At 50.0% G+C, this 20,318-nt stretch overlaps 1 long non-coding RNA gene across 1 annotated transcript; it reads right to left on the bottom strand.

The window, feature by feature from the left end:
• Positions 1 to 15,411: 15,411 nt before the first annotated feature.
• LOC127491056 (uncharacterized) lies at positions 15,412 to 20,051 on the bottom strand. The gene is made up of 2 exons (XR_007919535.2): positions 19,861 to 20,051; positions 15,412 to 15,534 (listed from the first exon to the last, which is right to left on the bottom strand). It is a non-coding gene; the product is annotated as an uncharacterized lncRNA (long non-coding RNA).
• Between the last annotated feature and the right edge of the window lie 267 nt (positions 20,052 to 20,318).

The raw sequence follows: 20,318 nt of genomic DNA, 5'->3' as shown, positions 1-20,318 counted from the left end.
GCACTCCAGTGTGGGATGCAGGTGTCCCAAGAGGCAGCTTAACCCATTGCACTGCCAAGCACACCTCCCCAGATGATGTTTAAAATGCACATTTAGTTTTGCCACTGATGGAAAATGTGAAAGCCTGATAGGCCACATACAACTCCTTTACATTTTACTTATTTATTTTAGTTGAAAGGCAGAGAGAGACAAAGAGAGACAATGGGAAATCTCTGGTTGACTCCTCAAATGTCCTCGACAGCGGGGGCTAGGCCAGGCTGAAGCCAGGAGCCAGGATCTCAAAGTCCTCCTGGGACCCAAATACTTGAGCAGTCAGCTGCTGCTTCCCAGGGTCAGCCTTAGCAGGAAGCTGGAATTGGGAGTGGATCCGGGACTCCAGTGCAGGCTTTCCGATATGGGACGCCATCATTCCAAGTGGCATTTCACCTGCTAGGCCAAAGGCCAGCCCCAGGGGGAATTCCTCTAATTCCAAATAACTGGTTCCCCTAAACCTGGCAATGGAAAAAGCAACATTTTTACATTTGTATTCCTTCTGCACAAGCTTTCCTACACTAAATTCAACCTGGGGATACAAACAAATGGAAACCCAACTGGGTAGGATTATATATATATATATATATATATATATTTTTCCAGTTGAAACATAAAACTAAAAGAGCTTTAAAAGGGAACCAGAACGACTAGGGGCTGAGAGTTCAGAAGGAAGCAGGGGCAGGGGACGATGCTAAGGTCTAGAACACGGCTGCACGTTTGAAGCAAATTTTCAAACAAGAGACAAAACGGAACATATTATTCTTCCTTTTTAGACAACTCTCCTTAAGTGTGTGTTCCAGCGCTGCTCCTAATAAAGCCTAGATATGGGGTCTGGTGCCGTGGTGTAGTGGGTGAAGCTGCCGCCTGCAGTGCTGGCATCCCATATGGGTGCCGGTTTGAGTTCTGGCTGCTCCACTGCTGATGCAGCTCTCTGCTATGGCCTGGGAGAGCAGTAGAGGATGGCCCAAGTCCTGGGCCCCTGCACCCACGTGGGAGATCTGGAAGAAGCTCCTGGCTCCTGGCTTCGGATCAGCACAGCTCTGGTTGTTGCGGCCAGTTGGGAAGTGAACCAGTGGATGGAAGTCCTCTCTCTCTCTCTGCCTCTGCCTCTGCCTCTCTGCAGCTCTGCCTTTCAAATAAAATAATCACTAAAAAAAATAAAATAGAGCCTAGACGTGCCATTTGTATGCATCATTGCCAAGACAGGATTATGAAGAGATGGCCATGCTTCCTCCCCTCCAGACCCTAGCCCTAGCCCTAGCCCTAGCCCTAGCCCTAGCCTTAGCCCTAGCTCTAACCCTAGCCCTAGCCCTAGCCTTAGCCCTAGCTCTAACCCTAGCCCTAGCCCTAGCCCTAACCCTAGCCCTAGCCCTAGCCCTAACCCTAACCCTAGCCCTAGCCCATCTCATGCCCCACCAATACTGGAAAGATAAATTGAATATTCTGGATTCCTTCAGCACTCAAGGAATACCTGTTGTACAATCAGAAGCTGCCCCCGAGGTCTAAAGATGGTGCCCTTTTAGAGGGTACGTCGTTTGTACCCTGCTATGGCCTCTGCACTTTAATCCTCTGCACCAGCCAATCTGAAACCCAACTCCCCTCATTTATCGGACACTCTTAATAGTGATTAAATATTTACACTGCCAGAAGCCTTTTGGGCCCCACCATGAATGCTGCCGACTTGGAACATTCAGGAGCTCTAATTGCGAGGAAAGGCACACTTATATCCATAGTCAAATCGTTAAAGACACATGGCTAGGTCTCTGATTTGCCGGGGACACGGGTGGGCTGATGGGGAAAGGGTGGCTGTGAGATCCAGAGGTGGGAACTTGACACAAGGGATTTCTTGGAGACCATCAGTGCTGAGCTGAGGCCCATTAGCAGAACTGGGTGAACCAAGCCCCCTAGTGGCTGTGGTGTAGGACTCACCTATCCCTGACCTGGGCTCCCACATGCCTCATTCCCAACTGTGGAGTAGGCCTGGCCTACAATCCCAGTGCTCACAATCCCTATACCTACACCACCAGCTTCTGCCTCAGTGGTATTACCACTGGCCAACTGAGCCCCATGAGCAGTACAGTATAACGATTTAAGTACTTGGGCAATGGCGTGGGCCACGGGGAAGAGCTGGGAATGCACAAGGGCACCCGGCCAAGGGCAGACGCAGCTGAAGCCCAGCCTGCCCTCTGCTCACCAACCCTGCACCCTGGCATGGGGTTGGCTGTGCCTAAAGGAAGAGGCCCTTTTTTTCCCCTTTGTACAAAGACTCTAAACGCCAGCAGTGGCACCAGTGAGGCCCAGGTTCAGTCCCAGTGCCAACACTCGGTGACAATGTCACCTGGGATGCTTTGAGGCTCAGCAAGGTCATTGTGTGTTGGAAGTAACAGCAACTATCAAGTGGGCTTTTCTTGCATAGTAAATGAGATAACATGTAAAGCATTTAGCACAGTGCCTGGCACACAGGAAGTGCTCAATAAATAATGTAAGTATTAGCATCATTGTTTGCAGCCAGGGCTCTAACGCTGTGTCAACTCACTGGACTAGTTTGCCAGGGCTGTGGAAGCAACGTGTCACTGGCTGGGTGGCGGAAGCAAAAGGAGTTTCTTTCTTTGCAGTTCTGAAGGCTGGAAGTGCAGGGTCCTTATGTGAGCAGGGCTGTTTCCTCGCCCCTTCTCCACGTCCTGTCACGAAGCCTTTCTTCTGCACCTGTCTGTGCCCCTGTGCACAAGGACACCGGCCATACTGGATTTGTGCACACCCTAGCGGTGTCATTTTGCTTCTTTAAAGGCCCTGTCTGTTCATGCAGCCACATTCTGAGGCACTGGGGTTAGGACCCATAGGACCATATGAATTTTTTGAGGGACATCATTCAGCCCCTAACACCCAATCACCATCTCCTACCCCATCCTTGGGGAAGAATTTTAGCTACCATTTCCCAGGCTTGTGTTTTCTGCCCAGCTGTGAGCAACATTTACTTTGGTTTCCTTGTTTGTACTTTTAAAAAAAATATTTATTTACTTATTAGAGAGACAGAGAGAGCAAGAGAGAATGAGCACGCAAGCACACGCACCTGCTGATTCACTCTCCAAATACCCACAATGGAGGAACGACCCACGCAGGAGCTAGGAACTTAATCCTCGTAGGTGGCCCGAACTCCATTGCTTGAGCCATCACCCTCTGCTCCCCAGGGTCTGCATTAGCAGGAAACTGTAATCAGGAGCTGGAGGCGGGGACTGAACACAGGTATTTGGTTGTTGTACACGGGCATCTTAACTGTAGGCCAAACACCAACCCCTCTTCTTTTAGCTTTTGCGATAACATCAGAAAGCATTTCTATGTCATTTGTTCAGGTAGGCCCACTGAAGTGCAGAAAGCTTACGGACACGCCAAGGTCACACAGTGTGATGCTTCCAAAATGGACCTTGAACCTTTCCTTCTGGCCTGGTGCGTGGCTTCTACATCAAGTTCACTGAGGCTGCTCATATCCACCTGAAATCCTGCCTGGTTATTTTGTGGCAGTAGCTGCTGGAGTGTGTGTGTAGGGGGAGAGGTCAGATAGCCATGGCAAAGCCCAGGCTCTGTCCTCAGAAATTCTTCCTCCATAAAGCTGTTCCTGACTCCCCATTGCTTCCTTCTTGCTGGTGTCCCTACACTATTGCATGTTCACAAGTCATTTACCTGGCTGTTGGTGTTACCATACTGAGCTCCACATGGTGGGAGTGTGAAGAATGAGCATGGGGTAGGCGGAGGCAGTGTTGTGCGGCTGGTGAAGCTGATGTCTGCAAGGCCAGCATCCCATCTGGGCCCCACTTTGAGTCCTGGCTGCTCTGCTTCCCACACAGCTTCCTGCTCATGTGACTGACAAGGAGGAAGATGATGGCCCAGATACTTGGGCCCCTGCTACAGGGGTGGATGGAGTTCCTGGTTCCTGGTTCTGGCCTGGCCCAGACTTGGCTGTTGGAGCCACTGGGGGAGCAAACCAGAAAATAAAAGTTCTATTTCTCTGTCACTTTGCCTTTCAAATAGAGAAACATTTTTTTTTTAAAAAAGAGTGAGTATAGGGATTGGACACATCAGGACCAGAAGGAGCAAGTGAACAGCTGTATTTAGGGGATCTGCCAGAACTACATCCAAGTCCACTTCTGTAACTGATGCATAAGCTGCTCAAAGTCGAGCTGTCTTAGGATACCAAGAAAAAAAAATCAGGCATCTACATGGGTCTGATATCTCCAAATGGTGTAAGGAATAGGACAGCCAGCAAGCTAACAACAGGAGGGAAAGGGAGGGCTTGGGAGAGGTGCAGTGAATACAGGAAGAGCAGAAGATTTGGGGTAACAGAAAGAGGTGAGCATGTGATAAAGACAACAAGGCAGTATAACTATTGCGAGCCGGTAGAAGGTGTGAAGCCGGAACACAGATGGCGAAGATGTCCCCGTGTTTGGGAATACTCCTTGTGTGCGGCCCAAGAGTGTTTATTTTAGAAATATTAAAATGCAAGGTACAGTGCTTTAAGAAAATCTAACAGAGAGTCAGACTTCGAGAATAGGCCAATTGGAAGACAAGCATTTCCAAAGCTTTATTACCAAGTGCTATTTGCTACCAATTTGGTGTGTGCCCCAGAGATGGTGTGACTGTAAGGATGTGTGTGTGTGTGTGTGTGTGTGTGTGTGTCTATGTGAAATTAGACTAAGGCTCATAGATACAGCACAAAGCCACGAATGCTAATAGCAAGGGTATTATTTATCATTTTTAGATACCAGTCCTATCTTTTCAGTTCGACTCTCAGCCTCCCTGAATAGGCTCTGTTATTAAAAAATATTAGGATCACAAGATCATTTGATTAAGAATGGAAGGGTATTAAAAATGGTGGGGTTGTATATGATTGAGAGTGACCAGAGCAAAATAAACCAAAGGCACAAGGCCTCATTGACGAAACCACAGTCCTGGGAGACCCACGGAGGTGACAACTCCAAGAGGCCTGTGAGGTGAGCATGATGGCGAGGCTAGAGGGGCCTCAAGGAAACAGGAATTAAACTGATGACAATGACCCTGAGCACGACACTGCCCTGGTGATTTGGCCATTAAATAGACTGCACCGATGAAACCGAACAGCCCAGGGCAACAGGCTGCTGGCACAGGCCCTCCAGCCGGTAGGGGGAGTCTATGGCCCGATAGCTAGGCCTGAAGACATTGACCATGAACTGACCTGCGGGAGCCCAGATAACTCCTCCGGCATCAGATTGGTGCAGCCCTTGAGACTTACGCTCATCCCTGCACCTGTACCATCGTTATTGTTATAGACCACTTGCGTTTATTAAGGAACTTCCGTATGTGGGATCTTGTGCTTTGAGCAGTGGGGGATTTGTGTTTCCATAAACAAACCAGGCCTCTGCAGGTCTCCATGCCCTTGCATTTGCTGTCCTTTTCAGCCAATACATCCTTCTCCCTCTTCTCTACTTGACAAACTCTTATTCATTCATCAGGGCCCAATCTGAAAACCACTTTCTCCTTGCAGTCTTACTTGAAATTGTACTAGAAGCTCCCTACCAAACTAAAAGATCTTTAAAAGAAAAATCGAAACCGAGTACTGGGGCCGGCGCTGTGGTACAGCAGGTTAAAGCCCCAGCCTGCAGCACCGGCATCCCATATGGGCGCCAGTTTGAGTCCTGGCTACTCCTCTTCCAATCCAGCTCTCTGCTGTGGCCTGGGAATGTAGTGGAAGATGGCCCAAGTCCTTGCACCCCTGCACCTGCGTGGGAGACCAGGAAGAGGCTCCTGGCTTTTGGATCAGCTCAGCTCTGGCTGTTGGGGCCATTTGGAGAGTGAACCAGCAGATGAAAGACCTCTCTCTATCTCTGGCTCTACCTCTCTCTGTAACTCTGTCTTTCAAATAAATAAAATAAATCTTAAAAAAAAATGGAAAAGAAACCAAGTACTAGGTCAACTCCATGCCCCCGAAAACTAGCACAGGGTCTTGTTGATAGAAAGTGTTTATTATTCACTTAACAAAATGGCCATGCTTGTCTCTTCCCTTTCATGCTAGGCTCTGTCGTAGCAGGCACTCAAGCTGGCCCGACACATTTGTTTAACTGAACCGATTCTTCCACTTGGTTATGAATCCCTCCTCCAAACCTAGCAGTCTATTTGTAAGTCTATGGCAGCATTTACATCTTTGAATTCGCACTATAGACTGTTCCACTTAATAATTTCTCTGAGATTAGGGATGGTATCATATTCAGTTTATCTTCACAATTTCCTTTAAGCTTCACATTTTCTGTTCCTTGACTTGCTCTTATCTTAACAAAGTCCTTCCTGAGAACCTACTCCACACTAGGCATGTGCGAGGGCTGGAGGTGCGGGAATGAGCAGCGCCAATGTTTCATCTTTGCGTGGCGTAGTGGCCTTGTACAGTCGTGTGCAATAAACATCAATTGAATTGTACTGGAAACATCTTAGGGACAGGTGTCATTCTTTGAGGTACCCATAGCTCCAAATACAATGACTTAACTTTGCACAGGCACAATACAATTGACCAATGAATGAATGAATTTACCAGTTTGTGAAATGACTTTTCTGCAGAGACAGGGAACATAAATGGAGAAAAGCCTACACTCAACCTCAAAACACATGGGAGAACAACCACGAATGCGAATTTGAGCATTTTGCACTTGGATTATTTGTTAATTTACAGCACCTTTCCAACTTTCTTTGAAAATAGCTGTGTGTTGGAAGAGTTTTATACTGTAATTACATTAGACAAGTTTTTAATAATTATAATAATCATCAACTCAGTGCCAATAATACCTTATGATCTCCACTGGGTAAAAACATCACACACGTGTCGAACAGGTATTTAAAATTAGCTCTTAAAAATAGAGAGGGCACAGATTGAGAATGTTTCAGGTTTTTTTTTTTTTAATAAACAAAGATTTGGACAAATAACAACCCTCTTTTTCCTGAAAACCTCTGTTTACCATGAAAACTTTCTCTAAGGTGGGTCGTTGACTCCTCCTGAATCCAGTGAGGATGTAAGCAATGCATTTTTTCCAGCAGATCTCGAGTGCTACTCTCCCATCTGTGACAAACAGGACAACTCCACCTTCTCTGAGAACTTGCAGACTGGAGACCCACCCATCCACCACAAGCCATCTCTGCAGGCCAGTCAGTCTCTTACCCACAGGAAAACCCAAGCGTTGAGGTACCCTGGGATTCCCTCTAGTGGATGTAAAAGGAATTTGATGCAGAAACAACATTTCAAAAAAGCCCACTACCTGAGGAGCTTGCTGGGTACCATGTATACAAGACTGCATCCCCCCAGCATCTGTTCCTGAAAGGGGGAAGCATGTCATCGATTAATAAAGTCCTGATTAGCGCTCTTCTACCTATCTGGCGTCCACAGCAATTAAGGTGTCTGCCTGCAGGTCTGCAAATGCAGCATGAAATTACAGTGAGCCCTAGCACAGAGCAGCAGAGCGAACACCCTTTAAAACAACACCACGTCGTCTCCATAAAACACTCCCCCAGTCAAACTCTCGTCGGGATCTACTTTAGCCTAAACTGATAAGGGTACCTTGATTCTTTCTACAGAGTCTGTTCATATCTGTATCAGTGGTGGCCGGCTCCTTAGGGAATGTACTTTTGTGTCTCGTTGAAATCGGATTTTTGGGGGTGTTATGCACTGTCACATCTTTCGACACACTCTCATCGTTTATTATGTGTGGTGTCTGTGAGTTCCTTCCATACACAGTTGTTGGAACACTCGGAGCCAGACTGTGGAGGCAGAGTGAATAGATGTGGCCTCTGGGAAGCTGATAATCTGCTCTGATTGGTCACCTTTCTGGCCCCTTTCTGGCATCCTGTTGGGCAACTCTGGCTTACAGGACACAGCCTGCACTTCTTAGCCTGATCTACAAGGTCCCCGCTGGCCTGTGTTAGCTATAGTATACTCTCATGGCTCCAGGGCCCTGGGCTGAGCCAGATGGAGAGTAACTATCTGGGGCCAGTGAACTTGAACTCTGAGACATCCATTAGCTGGAGTTGATAAATCTGGAGGCTTCTGTTGCTGTTTTGTTCCATGGAAAAGAAGAGGCTGATGCCAGACTTCTGTGGGACGACGCCAAGAAAAGTAGATGAAAACAATACGCGTCCCATTGCTCAGGCATCCGTCTCCAAGAACAGCAGCATCTGGGAGCTAAAAGACGTACTCTAACCAAAGGTTTAAGACCCTCAGGACACTGGCACCACCTTGGGGTCTAGCGACGGCATGAAATACATAAGTTATGGAGAAGGGCTTCCTTCTATCTTCGAAGCAAAGGGGGGATTTAGAGAAAAAGGGAAGGAGTCACACTCTCCAAGGTGCTTCTGTGAGGACTCCCCAAAGTGGAGAGATGGAAGGAGGAAGGGGGGCCTTGGGTATAACCGACACTGAACCTCAAGAGTCTCAGCCGTGAGCCTGTTGCTCCCCTGGGGGGAGCTAGTGGGAAACAGCTCACAGACACTCTGGAAGTCAACTGCGATGTGTTTGGTGATAAGGCATAAGAAGACATCTAAGTCCTTATGGCACAGACAAGGAGGGGTTAATTTTTTTTTTCTTGCACGAGGAGTCCAGTTGCCAGTATTGGTTGCTATTCAGTGTTACTATCCAAGAGCCCCCCCAGGCTCTTATTATCTCTCGGCTGTCACAAGATAGCCGCCACAGCTGCAGACATAATATTAGTTTTCAAGACAAGAAGGGAAAGGCTAGCTTTCTCCTAGCAAGACTCTGTCTTTTCATGTCCAAGCGGAAGTCGCTGAGCAGACTTCTGCTTCTAATTCATTGACTGGACAGTGGGCACATCCCTACCTGACCCCAATAACTGGCGAAGAAAAAGCAAAGGCGGTGAGCGGTTCACGAGCCTGATCTGCAGAGAGAAGAGTGCCTTCCTTGAGTCATCATATGGTAGAAAACCAGGGTTCCCATAGCAGGGCATTGGGAAGAGAGGGGAAGAAATGCGTGTTGAGTAGGCACAGAGTGCTGTGTCCTGCTCTGGTGCGGAGCGATCGCCCAGTGATCCTGGATGGTCTTCATCTTTCTCTTCCCATTGCCTATGTTCTCCGATCCTTAGGGTTCCCACGCCTTATCTCCTTGGACAAGTACACTCTGCAACTGACCGGTCCTTCCTTAATGCCACCAACACAGCTAGTTCAAAGCCCTCCATTTGCTGTCTGTCATTCCACTACAGTAGGAATTTGTCTGGTGTCCCTAGGGCCCCAGATTTCCCCAAAGGAAGTAGATATATCCCCACTGGTCTTTGTCTCTCCTGTCTTGCACGATGCCTGGCACAAAAGTTAAGTGATCCATAGTTGTGGGAGAGCTATGGCGTAAACGCATGAAAGATACAAACTCATCACGTTTGCCCCGGCACCTGCAAGCCTCAAGGTCCTTGAAATTACACAGCAGAGGCTCAGACAGTTCAGCCACACCTATTTCTGAAGGGTCTATTGTCTGCCGAGCACCCAGGACAACACAAAGGAGGCAGAAGCAGGTTCTGTGGGCAGAAGGTGTGCGCGGCGAAGATAGCTAACAATACAGAAGAGCATCTGATAAGGGTCTCGTTAGAGTGCCCCGAGCTCAGGGGCGAGGAGGAGACACAGGGCATTGGGACAGGGCTGGAATGGTAATTAAAACCCACAGGTAACTCAAACCTTCATCCAGTCAATGCCGTCGACCTCTGCCCGCCCCGACTTCTTAGTGAGGTAGGAAAATTGTCAGATTTGAATGTCATTTCCTTTGGGTGCCCTGCCTATCTGGCAGTGCACCTGTGACCCAGTAGTAAAAGAATCACATGGTCAACAGCCAAACGGGAAACCAGGGAGAAAAGGGGACCTTGAGAATTCACAGCTTAGATAGGCAGCTCTTGAATGGCTGAAGCGGATGCAGTTTTACCAGCCATTTGTAGATCAAATGATTCTGTAGTTCACGATTGCACTGCACTTGAAGTTTTTGTGAAGGTGTGTTATTGGAAATGAGGTAACTCAACCCCGTGAAAGGCACGGTGAAATGCACTAAGTGGATGATTTCCTAGGCCCATGGCTATGTGGAGGCGATGTTTTTGCAGTGGAGCAATACTGAAATTCTGTGAAAGCAGGGGATGGAAGCAATATGGAGAGCATCCTAAGGCGCACTTAAGCCCCTGCACCCTTCTTGATGCCCTGATGAAATCTAGGCACTCTTTCCAGAATGTGTCAGGATGCACAAATGTCCTGATGTGCTATGATGCATCTACCAGGGGTAGGTATTAGGCGCGGTTCAGATCCTGCTGCTTGGGGCACCCGTATAACCCAAAGCAGAGTGTCTGGGTTGGAGTCCCGGCTCTGCCCGATTCCAGCTTCCTGCCAATGTGCACTCTGGGAGACAGCAGGTGTCCCTGCTGTCCATGTGGGAGACCTGCAGTTTCTGGCTCCCATCTTCCGTCTGGCCCCCACCTTGGCTGTTGCTGGCATTTAGGGAGTGAAATCAGCAGGTGGGAGGTCTCTGTTTCTCTGCCTTTCAAGTAAAACAGACAAATAATTAGAATATTATTAGAATATTATAATTATATATAATATAATATAATATATAATATAATCTATTAGAATATTATGATTATAATTCTTATATTATTCTAATTATAATATTAGAATATTAGAATAAAATACATAGGATCACAAAGGAAGCCAACTATGGTGAAACACAGCTACAAAAGAATTTTTTAAAGATCTATTTATCTGAAAAGCAGAGTTACAGAGAGGCAGAGGCAGAGTGACAGAGAGAGGTCTTCCATCTGCTGGTTCACTCCCCAAGATGGCTGCAACTGCCAGAGCTATGCTGATTCTTATCCAGGAGCCAGGAGCTTCCTCCAGGTCTCCCATGAGGGTGCAGGGGCCCAAGGACTTGGGCCAACTTCTACTGCTTTCCCAGGCACATTAGCAGGGAGCTGGATTAAGACGTGGAGCAGCCGGGATTCGAACCTGTGCCCATATGGGATGCCAGTGCTGCAGGTGGTGGCTTTACCCTTTATGACATAGCCTGACCCCCAAAAGCATTTTTTTTGGACAGGCAGAGTGGACAGTGAGAGAGAGATACAGAGAGAAAGGTCTTCCTTTTTGCCGTTGGTTCACCCTCCAATGGACGCCACGGCTGGCGCACTGTGGCCGGCACACCGCGCTGATCCGAAGGCAGGAGCCAGGTGCTTCTCCTGGTCTCCCATGGGGTGCAGGGCCCAAGCACTTGGGCCATCCTCCACTGCACTCCCTGGCCACAGCAGAGAGCTGGCCTGGAAGAGGGGCAACCGGGACAGAATCCGGCGCCACAACCGGGACTAGAACCCGGTGTGCCAGTGCCGCTAGGTGGAGGATTAGCCTATTGAGCTGCGGCGCCGGCCCCCCCAAAAGCATTTTTTCAATGCATAATAACATGCATCTTTAACAGCAGTATGAATGACACGACGTGGCAGTACCTCTAATCCTCATCTGAAGTACTAAGAAGTATCCTTTGCGACATCTGCAGCAACTGTCATGTGATCTGAAAAGATCTGTGATTTCTCTTGGTGACAAAGTCACAGAAGCTCCAAATACGGTTCTGGTTTGCTGCCTAGATTTGTTAATGGCAATACATGTTAAAGAGGTCAGAGAAAATAAAGCTGTAATTTTATTTGGCCATCCGAGTTCACAGACCCAGGTCTCAATTTGCTGTGCTGAGGTCCCTCCGCCACTCGGTGACCAGGCTGAGAGCCAGCAGCGCCCGTCTGCCTGACAACGCAGGCACAAGGTCTGGGATGTCAATTCTCATCTTTTTATGTAATTACGCCACAATATTTCTGCTTCTTAGAAAAGTACTCGTCCATATGGATTTCAAGATTTTTTTTTTTAGCACCGAAATTAACTTCTCCATTCTATTTTCCATGGAATTGTTGATGCACCCTGGTTTGTTCTTAGCTAAGTTCAACAAGGGGAAGAGTGCACGAGCCCCATGAGGCTGCTGGCTGGAACAGACCGTCATGGACTTGACGCCCATTAACCTCCCTGGACTGTGGGTCCCACACTCGTCATCGGGTTTCGTGCTGACTTAGGAGTCGCTGGATGCCTTACGTCCTCTCGTGGTGCTCCCGCTTCATGAGACGAGATTTCAGAGACAGCAAATGATTCCGGAAGAAGAAATTGAAACTCTCCGCCCAGAGAAGCTGTTTGCTCATTGCATAACATCACTCTCTGCTGTTGTGGCCAACTGGGGGAGTGAAGCAGCGGATGGCAGAGCTGTCACTTCCTTTCTGTCACCCTGCCTTTCAGAGAAAATATATAAGTGTGAATAAGGAACTCCTGTAAATTTCTGCCTTAAAAAAAAAAAAGACAGGGGCAGCTGTTTGGCACAGTGATTAGCGTGCTGCTTGGAGGGCCTGCACCCATGCCAGAGCCCCCGGGTTCAAGTGCTGGCACAGGTGATGCCACCCGCACGGGAGAGCCACACTGAGTTCCCTGCTCCAGACTTAGCCAACGTCTTGTTGCAGAAATCCAGAGAGTGAGCCAGAGGGTGGAAGATTCTCGCCCTCTCTCTCTCTGCTTTTCAAATACAATGAAAATAGGTAAATAAAAATCAAATAAATGCAACATTGTGATAATAATGACCTGGGCCCCTTTGCCCAGGGGCGTGGCATCGGTGGCCCTTAGCTCTTTGTTTGAGTCCTTGCCTCACTGAGGAGGTGCCCAGGCGCAAGGGGAGGCGCTGGGAAGGAGGGAGCACCATTTCATTGTTGCAAAACTGAAGCTCCTTTTCAATTTAGAAATAAGCTTGCCAGGCACCAAGGCCCCTCCAGCAATTACCACTTAGTTTATTAGATGTGCCTTTAAAGATTTGCTACTCTATGTGCAAAATTTTTTTTTCTAAATAACTGCAGAAATCTATTGGACAATAGAAAAATCTACATCTAAACAGTTGGGGATTAGGAATAAAACAGGTGATTTTCCAAAGTAGGGAGTTGTTGCAACCTTGTATCGAAAGGGTTGTTGACCTAATTATCCATTTATTATTTATAAAACAAAAACGTGAAGGAAGGTGAGCACACACTTTGCGGGTGGCCGAACCCGGTTTTACAGCATCTGTACTTGCATTTCTGTTACAAGACAAGCAGAACACCCACCCCATCCCACTACAGCCACTAGAGTGCTGTTGCCCCTGATTTGGGATTTCTGGAGCCGGTCCTGGCTGCTCCCCGGCCACGCTGGGCCACGAGTAGCTTTCTCAACAAACACTGGCTGGATTGAACAGAAGTCAAAGGCTTGTTGCTGGGTAGGGAGGATTCAACAAATGATTTTGCTGCGAACCTGGTCGGCAGCGTTCAACATTTTTCACTAATGACGTGAACGATGGCTTCAAACCCGAAGCTTTTAAAATGTGCAAATTGCACACAAGAAGAGCGTGTAATGATGAGACTCTCCACGGGCTGTGAAGAGGCCAGACGTGAACAAAATCGAGGCCGCCAGAAGCCTGAAAATGCTGGACAAGCGACTGCTGAACAAAGCGCTCATCTTGATACCAGCGACCCTTACAGCCTGCTGTCTCGTGTCGCTTCCTGCTCTGTGAGACGGAGACACGAGAGCGTCTCCCGCGTGGGGGTGATTGGGAGGTTGAAAGGGATCCACGCACACAGCATGTAGCCTGGCACCTGGTGTGCGTGCAAGTGATCCTACCCGCCAGGTCGGGTGCTCCGTGCGTCTCAGACTTCACTAGCGGAAGCGACAAAGGAGCCAGGGCAAAGAGAAACCTTTGGAGTTGGGCAAAAGAAGAGGGAAAACTCACGTTCTGGAGTTTTCCAATCCCAGCCTTTGTCTGATGGGTTCAGCTGTGTGAAATACACTTCCCCAGCGCTGCGTGCAGCTGGCCCCTCTCGTCCTGGAGGTCCCCACAGAGAAGTCCTGCTCCGGCACGTTTCCCTCACGCGCAGAATGAAGGAGCGCCCCCCTCTCCTTTACTCTTTCGGCGCAGTGCTGCTCTCCCCTAGAACCACAAGCCTTTGCACATGCACCTGCCTACCTGCCTGGGGAGTGGCTGCACCGCCAGGCCGGCCACTGCTTCTGTGCGCCTACTCCCTTGCACTCCTGGCACAGAGCCTGGCATGGAGCAAATGTGCACCTGCTATAAGCCAATGGGATAACGGAACATATCAGGATTCCTGTTACAGACAAGCTCACTTCCAGCCAGCAGGGCACTCCCTTGGCTATGAGATGCATGCCTCTGACAGCACGGCACCTCTGTGAAAAGTGCCACCACCCTAGCAGACCACGCTCTCACTGGATGTCCTCTCACGACTTCATCAAGGATCCTACAGGCTGGGAGGGGGTCTCACCTCCTGAGAACTGCAGGTCAGTCCTATGTCACGTGTCCTTCCTCATTTTGATCGGGGTGAAGATGGAGGGGGAGGTGGCCCTGACAGCCGTGGAGGTGTGGAAACGGAGGGGAAGAAAAGAGAATTTCAGAGCCCACTGCCCCTTTGCTGGGAAACACTTCTTTCTTGAGACTTCCTGGGGAGGCCGGAAGTACATACCCCAGACCTCAGAGGGCGGGGGAATCAACAGAACCCTGAGACCTGGAACAGGTGCAGCACCCAGGGCAAAAGAGAGGGATGCCCTGGGTTTTCATTCAAGATCAGATATGGAAGAAAGAAAAAAAAATGAAAAAGGAATCCTAACACAGCTCCCCCCAGCGTTCGTGGGGGCAGCACAAAGAGAGGAGGTGACATTTTCTGTGCTTATGGGAGAAGCAGGCCGGGCCCACCTGCACAGCAACCTGAAGACGGCCAGCGCCACGTGGAGATGCCACGGAGTCACTGAAGCCCAGGCCCTGGCCTCGCTCCCAGCGTGTACACACACACACACACACACACACACACGGGGGACTTTTCAACATCCTTTCACACACGCTCTCCAGCTTCAAGCTGCTTCTACAGAAGTAGGGCAGGCCTCAGCACGCTCCGTTTCAGAGAAGAGGAAGCAGGCTCAGGCGGGCTGGTGCGTGGGAAACGCCGGGCTGTGGGCTCTCCCTCTTCTGTGACAGCTCTCCCAGCACAGGGAGGCTGCCTAGCAGGGAGGGCTGGGGGAAGGGGGGCGCGCTGGGACTCCCTCTGCCCTCTCTCTGGCACAAGAATCTTTCCCCAGGCCAGGGGTGTGCGGGGAAGAGCTCAGTGGAGAGGAACTGGAACCGGGCTGCAATTCTGTTGTGTATTATAGAAGGTCACTCTTGCACCTTCTTCAAGATACTCGCTGGCACCCGTTGGAAAATCGTTGTCATGGACAGATTTGTTGGAGTAAGAGACATTACTGCCATCTGCCAGAAAACTGTCATAATAAACTCACAAATCAACTGTGTTTACTCTAAATGGCAGTATTTTAGTTGTAGTCCTCTTGTGCAGTGCCCAATTAGCACAACTGTATTGGGAGCTGGCGGAAATCCAAAGTTCTAACATACTTCAACGGCACCCGACCTTTGACCTAGCAAGAAAACAAAGACATGTTCTCAGGGTCCCTTTCAGGGAGCGTCTGTATGATAAAGAATTGCAGGGGAGCTCAGGAGGAAATCAAAAGTTTCCATGGTTGGGGCACTCAGCTACACTGAGGTGCTACTGAGCAGTTCCCTCCAGGGGCCCATCTTTTTTTTTTTTTTTTTTTTTGACAGGCAGAGTGGACAGTGAGAGAGAGAGACAGAGAGAAAGGTCTTCCTTTGCCGTTGGTTCACCCTCCAATGGCCGCCGTGGTTGGCGCGCTGCGGCCGGCGCACCGCGCTGATCCGATGGCAGGAGCCAGGTGCTTCTCCTGGTCTCCTATGGGGTGCAGGGCCCAAGCACCTGGGCCATCCTCCACTGCACTCCCTGGCCACAGCAGAGAGCTGGCCTGGAAGAGGGGCAACCGGGACAGAATCCGGCGCCCCAACCGGGACTAGAACCCGGTGTGCCGGCGCCGCTAGGCGGAGGATTAGCCTAGTGAGCCGCGGCGCCGGCAGGGGCCCATCTCTTAAGACGATCCTCTGGACATCGATTTCATTTTATTTTTTTTATGATTTATTTAATTTATTTAAAAGGCAGAGTGACAGACACAGAGAGAGGGAGAGAAGGCGAGATAGAACAAGTTAGATCTTCCAACCACTTCTAGTTCACTCCCCAAATGGCCACAACAGCCAGGGCTGGACCAGGCCAAAGCCAGGAGTCAGGAGCTCCACCTGGATCTCCAACAAGGATAACAGAGGCCCCAGGACTTGGGCCATCTTCCGCTGCTTTTCCAGGAGTGTCAGCAGGGAGCTGGGTCAGAAATGGAGCAGCTGGGACTTGAACTGGAGCCCCATGTATGGGAAGCCGGATCGTAAGCAGCAGCTTGACCTGCAGTGCCATGTGCTGGCCTCTGGGCAGTGATTCTAAACTTTGTTAAAAATGTGCCGCCCCCCCCCCCCATACTTAATAGCTTCTGGTTCTCTAGTTCTGGGATGGTAGCCTTCTATTTCAGAGTAATTTTGGTAGGAGCTCTAGTTTGAGAATGCCTGTCTTAGAGAATAAAATTCAAATTTTCTGCATAAGAAGTTCATAACAGTTGTATCATGGCTGTCAAAAGCTCAGCTTTGGAGCCAGTGCTGTGGTGTAGAGAGTAAAGCCACTGCTTGCAGTACCAGCATCCCATATGGATGCTGTTTCGAGTCCCAGCTGCACCACTTCCAATCCAGCTCTCTGCTATGGCCTGGGAAAGCAGTAGAAGATGGCCCAAGTCCTTGGGCCCCTGCACCTGCGTGGGAGACCTGGAAGAAGCTCCCGGTTCCTGGCTTCGGACTGGTGTAGCTCCGGCTGTTGCGGCCATCTGGGGAGTGAACGAGCAGATGTAAGACTCTCTCTCTCTCTCTCTCTCCCTGTCTCTCTCTCTCTCTCTGCCTCTGCCTCTCTGTAACTCTGCCTTTCAAATTAAAAAACAAAAACAAAAAACTGAGCTTCCTGAGGCCAGCTCTGTGGCATAGCCAGTTAAGCTGCTGCCTGCAACACTGGTATCCCACGTGGATACTGGTTCAAGCCCCGGCTGCTCCACTTCCAATCCAGCTCCCTGCTAATACGCCTGGGAAAGCAGTGGTGGATGGCCCAGGTCCTTGGGGCCCTGCACCCAAATGGGAACCCCAGAAGAAGCTCCTGGCTATGGTCTGGCCCTGCCCTGGCTGTTGCTGCCATTTGGGGAGTGAACCAGCAGATGGAAGACTTTTCTCTCTCTTTCAAATAAATAACAATAATAAAACGCTCATCTTCCTTGCCCCAGTGTCCTTACTGACCCTTTGCAAAATCATGCTCCTTAATGCACCCTTACTGCTACGGTCAGCTTGTGATGCACTTAGTGAACAAGACGTCATGAACACAAATGAAACCTCTGTTTGGCAGAGAGGTAAAACCAAGAGGTTTCCAAAGGAAGTACTGTCAGCATCGAGGAATATTTGTGTAAGTCTGTAATTTGCATATGGCTGGGGCTCCACAGTAGCTTAATTCAGGACAGCTAATTGTGTGTGTATGTGCCTGTGTGTATGTGTGTGTGCGTATGTATGTGTCTATGCATGTGTATGTGCATATGTGTGTGTAGGCATGCATTGCTTGAAACTGGAAGTCAGGTAGTATCTTTCCTGCATTGGGTGTTTCTCATGAGTACTGGCTCCTGATTCGTGCCTGGGGTGTTCTAATCCCATGGCCTCCAAGTCTCAAACCAGGTAAAACCGAGGGGAATGTCCGAAAATCCCTGGAGGCTGGGAATCTCATGGGCTATTCTGGACATGAGTACAGCAGCACACAGCCGGCTCCCATGTGTCCAGAACCACCCAGCTACGTGGCAGCCGATCAGCCCACGCTATTACACTTGAGTTAAAGTATTCTGAGCTCCACCTACTCTCGTTCCATTTTTAGCACAGTGAGATGGAGGTGGGCAGACCACGGGAGCCTGTGTGAAGATGTCACCCAAAAGCGGAAGCCTGGGCCTCTCTGCAGGTACGGCCTGTCTGGCCTGACCGCCGGCCAGCTCCCCCTCCTCCTAGACACACGCAGGTTGCTTTTCCGAATCCTTTCACACCACCCCGCACGCTTCGTCCTCACAAGAGTCGGGCAGGCCTCCCCTCTCTCCATCCTCCGACAAGGTAATAGGTTCAGGGAGGCTGGCGCGTGGGGAAAGGGCAGGACGCTGGGTGCAAGCATCGCTCAAGTCCCGGTCCAGCGCCCCGTGAGCCTCAGGTCTCAGCCCCGGGATGGTCTGGGGGAACCTTGAGAAGTGCAGATGCCCAGGCCCAACTTCAGTTTTGCTAAGGATGGGAACTGGACAGTGAATTGTTTTAAAGAGTTATCTATTCTTCTGAAAGGCAGAATGATGTGTGTGTGTTTGTGTGTGTGTGTGAGAGAGAGAGTGCACACGTGCGCGCGCGAGAGAGAACACTCTTTCATTTGCTATTGCTAGTTCACTTCCCAAGTACCCACAATAGCCAAGGTTGGGCCAGGCTAAAGCCAGGAGCAAGCCATTCCATACAGGCCTCCCACGTGGGTGGCTGGACCCCAAGTACCTGGACCAGCATCTGCCTCAGGAGGCTGGATCAGAAGCCCAGAGCATCCAGGACTCTAACCGAGACACTCCAGTACAGGATGTGGGTGTCTCAGCAGCTGCTAAGTCAGCTGTGCCACAGCACCTGCCCCTGGCCTGTGCATTTGGGAAAAAAAAGCACCCCAAATTCAGATAAGCAGCCAAGGTTGACAACCCTTAGCCGGACATGTGCTTCCGCAGAAAACGTAGGAAAATAATATGGAAATGAAAGCAACTGAAGCATAAAAGAAGCTGGCCAGCTTGTTCAACTTAGAAACAAAGTCCAGGAAAGTACTGACGCCGCACACGTGCCATGGAAGCAGGCAGCCTCTGGAGCTGTGCACAGGGCGGAGGTCCCACTAGAAGGAAACCACCACTAGACCGCTGAGGATATAGGCAGGACGCCAGAAGGAGCAGGCCACCCTGTTAGAGCGAGGGGACACAGATGCTACCTGCACTCCCTGTGCCCGTCCTGGCCTCCCCAGTGCTTGAGAATGAGCTAACGCACGGCGTAGCCAAATCCTGGAGCTGTCTACGGGGCTGCAGGACCAGAGCCGCGTTTCAGACGTGGTTGCTGTGTTGGGGGAGGATGATCCTGCTCTCCTTGGTCGCGTCCACAACCAGTCAGGGCCGCTTCAAGTATTGCAAAGACCGGGAGTCCGGAGGTAGCACACTTGGCTCAGGTCTCTGCTCTCTCATGACCGCTACAGGATCCTATTACCTCACTGAGTTTGGGCTTTCTTAGTATTAAAATGGGGGGTTGAGTTCTTGCTTGTTTGTTTTATAGGCAGGATGCATGGTGCTATTGCATCTGCCCACATTTATGAGTAAAATGTATTATTGCCATTCCTATGCCTAGCACCATTGGATTTATCGATTCTGAATGGGATGTGTGCATTGTAGCTGTCCTAAGCGTCACTAAATAACTGGTTTCTGAGGCTTAACCTCTGGCCCATCCCTGCTGGTGGAATATTCAGGAAGCCTTGCTTTCCTTCCCTTTAACCACCCAAGTCAGAAAACTCCAGGGAGCTGAAGAAAGGAGAGAAAGTCAGGGGTCCCAGGTCTCAAGAAGCATGGTGGACGAGGCTGGTGGCAGATCCTGGGGCTTCAGACATAACGGGAGGTCCCGAAGGATGGGGAGAGGGCCCTGAACTGCCCAGAACAGTCCCCTTAACCGCCTGGGACTACTTCATGTAAATTAAACAGAATGCAATCTGCAAGGGAGCTCCTCACATTTACCATGCTCAACAGCTGCACATGGTGAGTGGCCGCCATTCTGGCCAGTGCTAATGGAAGGCGTTCCTCTCCCCACAGAATGTTCTGGAAAGTGCCACTCCATGCCATCTTGGGGGTGGACTTGCCCAAGACCACACAGCCAGAAACAGAGATTACCGGAACTTGTATGCAGCTGCTGGGCTCCCCAGCGTGTCTGTTCCCTCTGTATCACGCTGCTCTTTATGATGTCATCACATCCCGCACGGGAATGCTGGGAGCCTTTCTGTCCTTAGCTCCAGGAGGCATCCGTGAGTGTGTGCGAGTGTGTTAGGGTGGGGAGGGATGGCAGGGGAGAGAGAGAGGAAAGGCAGAGCAGCAGGGGATGGGGGACCACGGGGAAGCACAGGCTTCCGTCCATGCTTTCCCACGGGCAGCCCGAGTCCCAGAAGCAGGGGCAGGGCCTCGGGTCAGAAAACCACAAC

Source organism: Oryctolagus cuniculus, chromosome 11 (genome assembly GCF_964237555.1).
Source record: "Oryctolagus cuniculus chromosome 11, mOryCun1.1, whole genome shotgun sequence".
Taxonomy (NCBI): Eukaryota; Metazoa; Chordata; class Mammalia; order Lagomorpha; family Leporidae; genus Oryctolagus; species Oryctolagus cuniculus.
The sequence above is the reverse complement of the archived record's forward strand: the minus strand, read 5'-3'. Positions and strand labels throughout refer to the sequence as shown.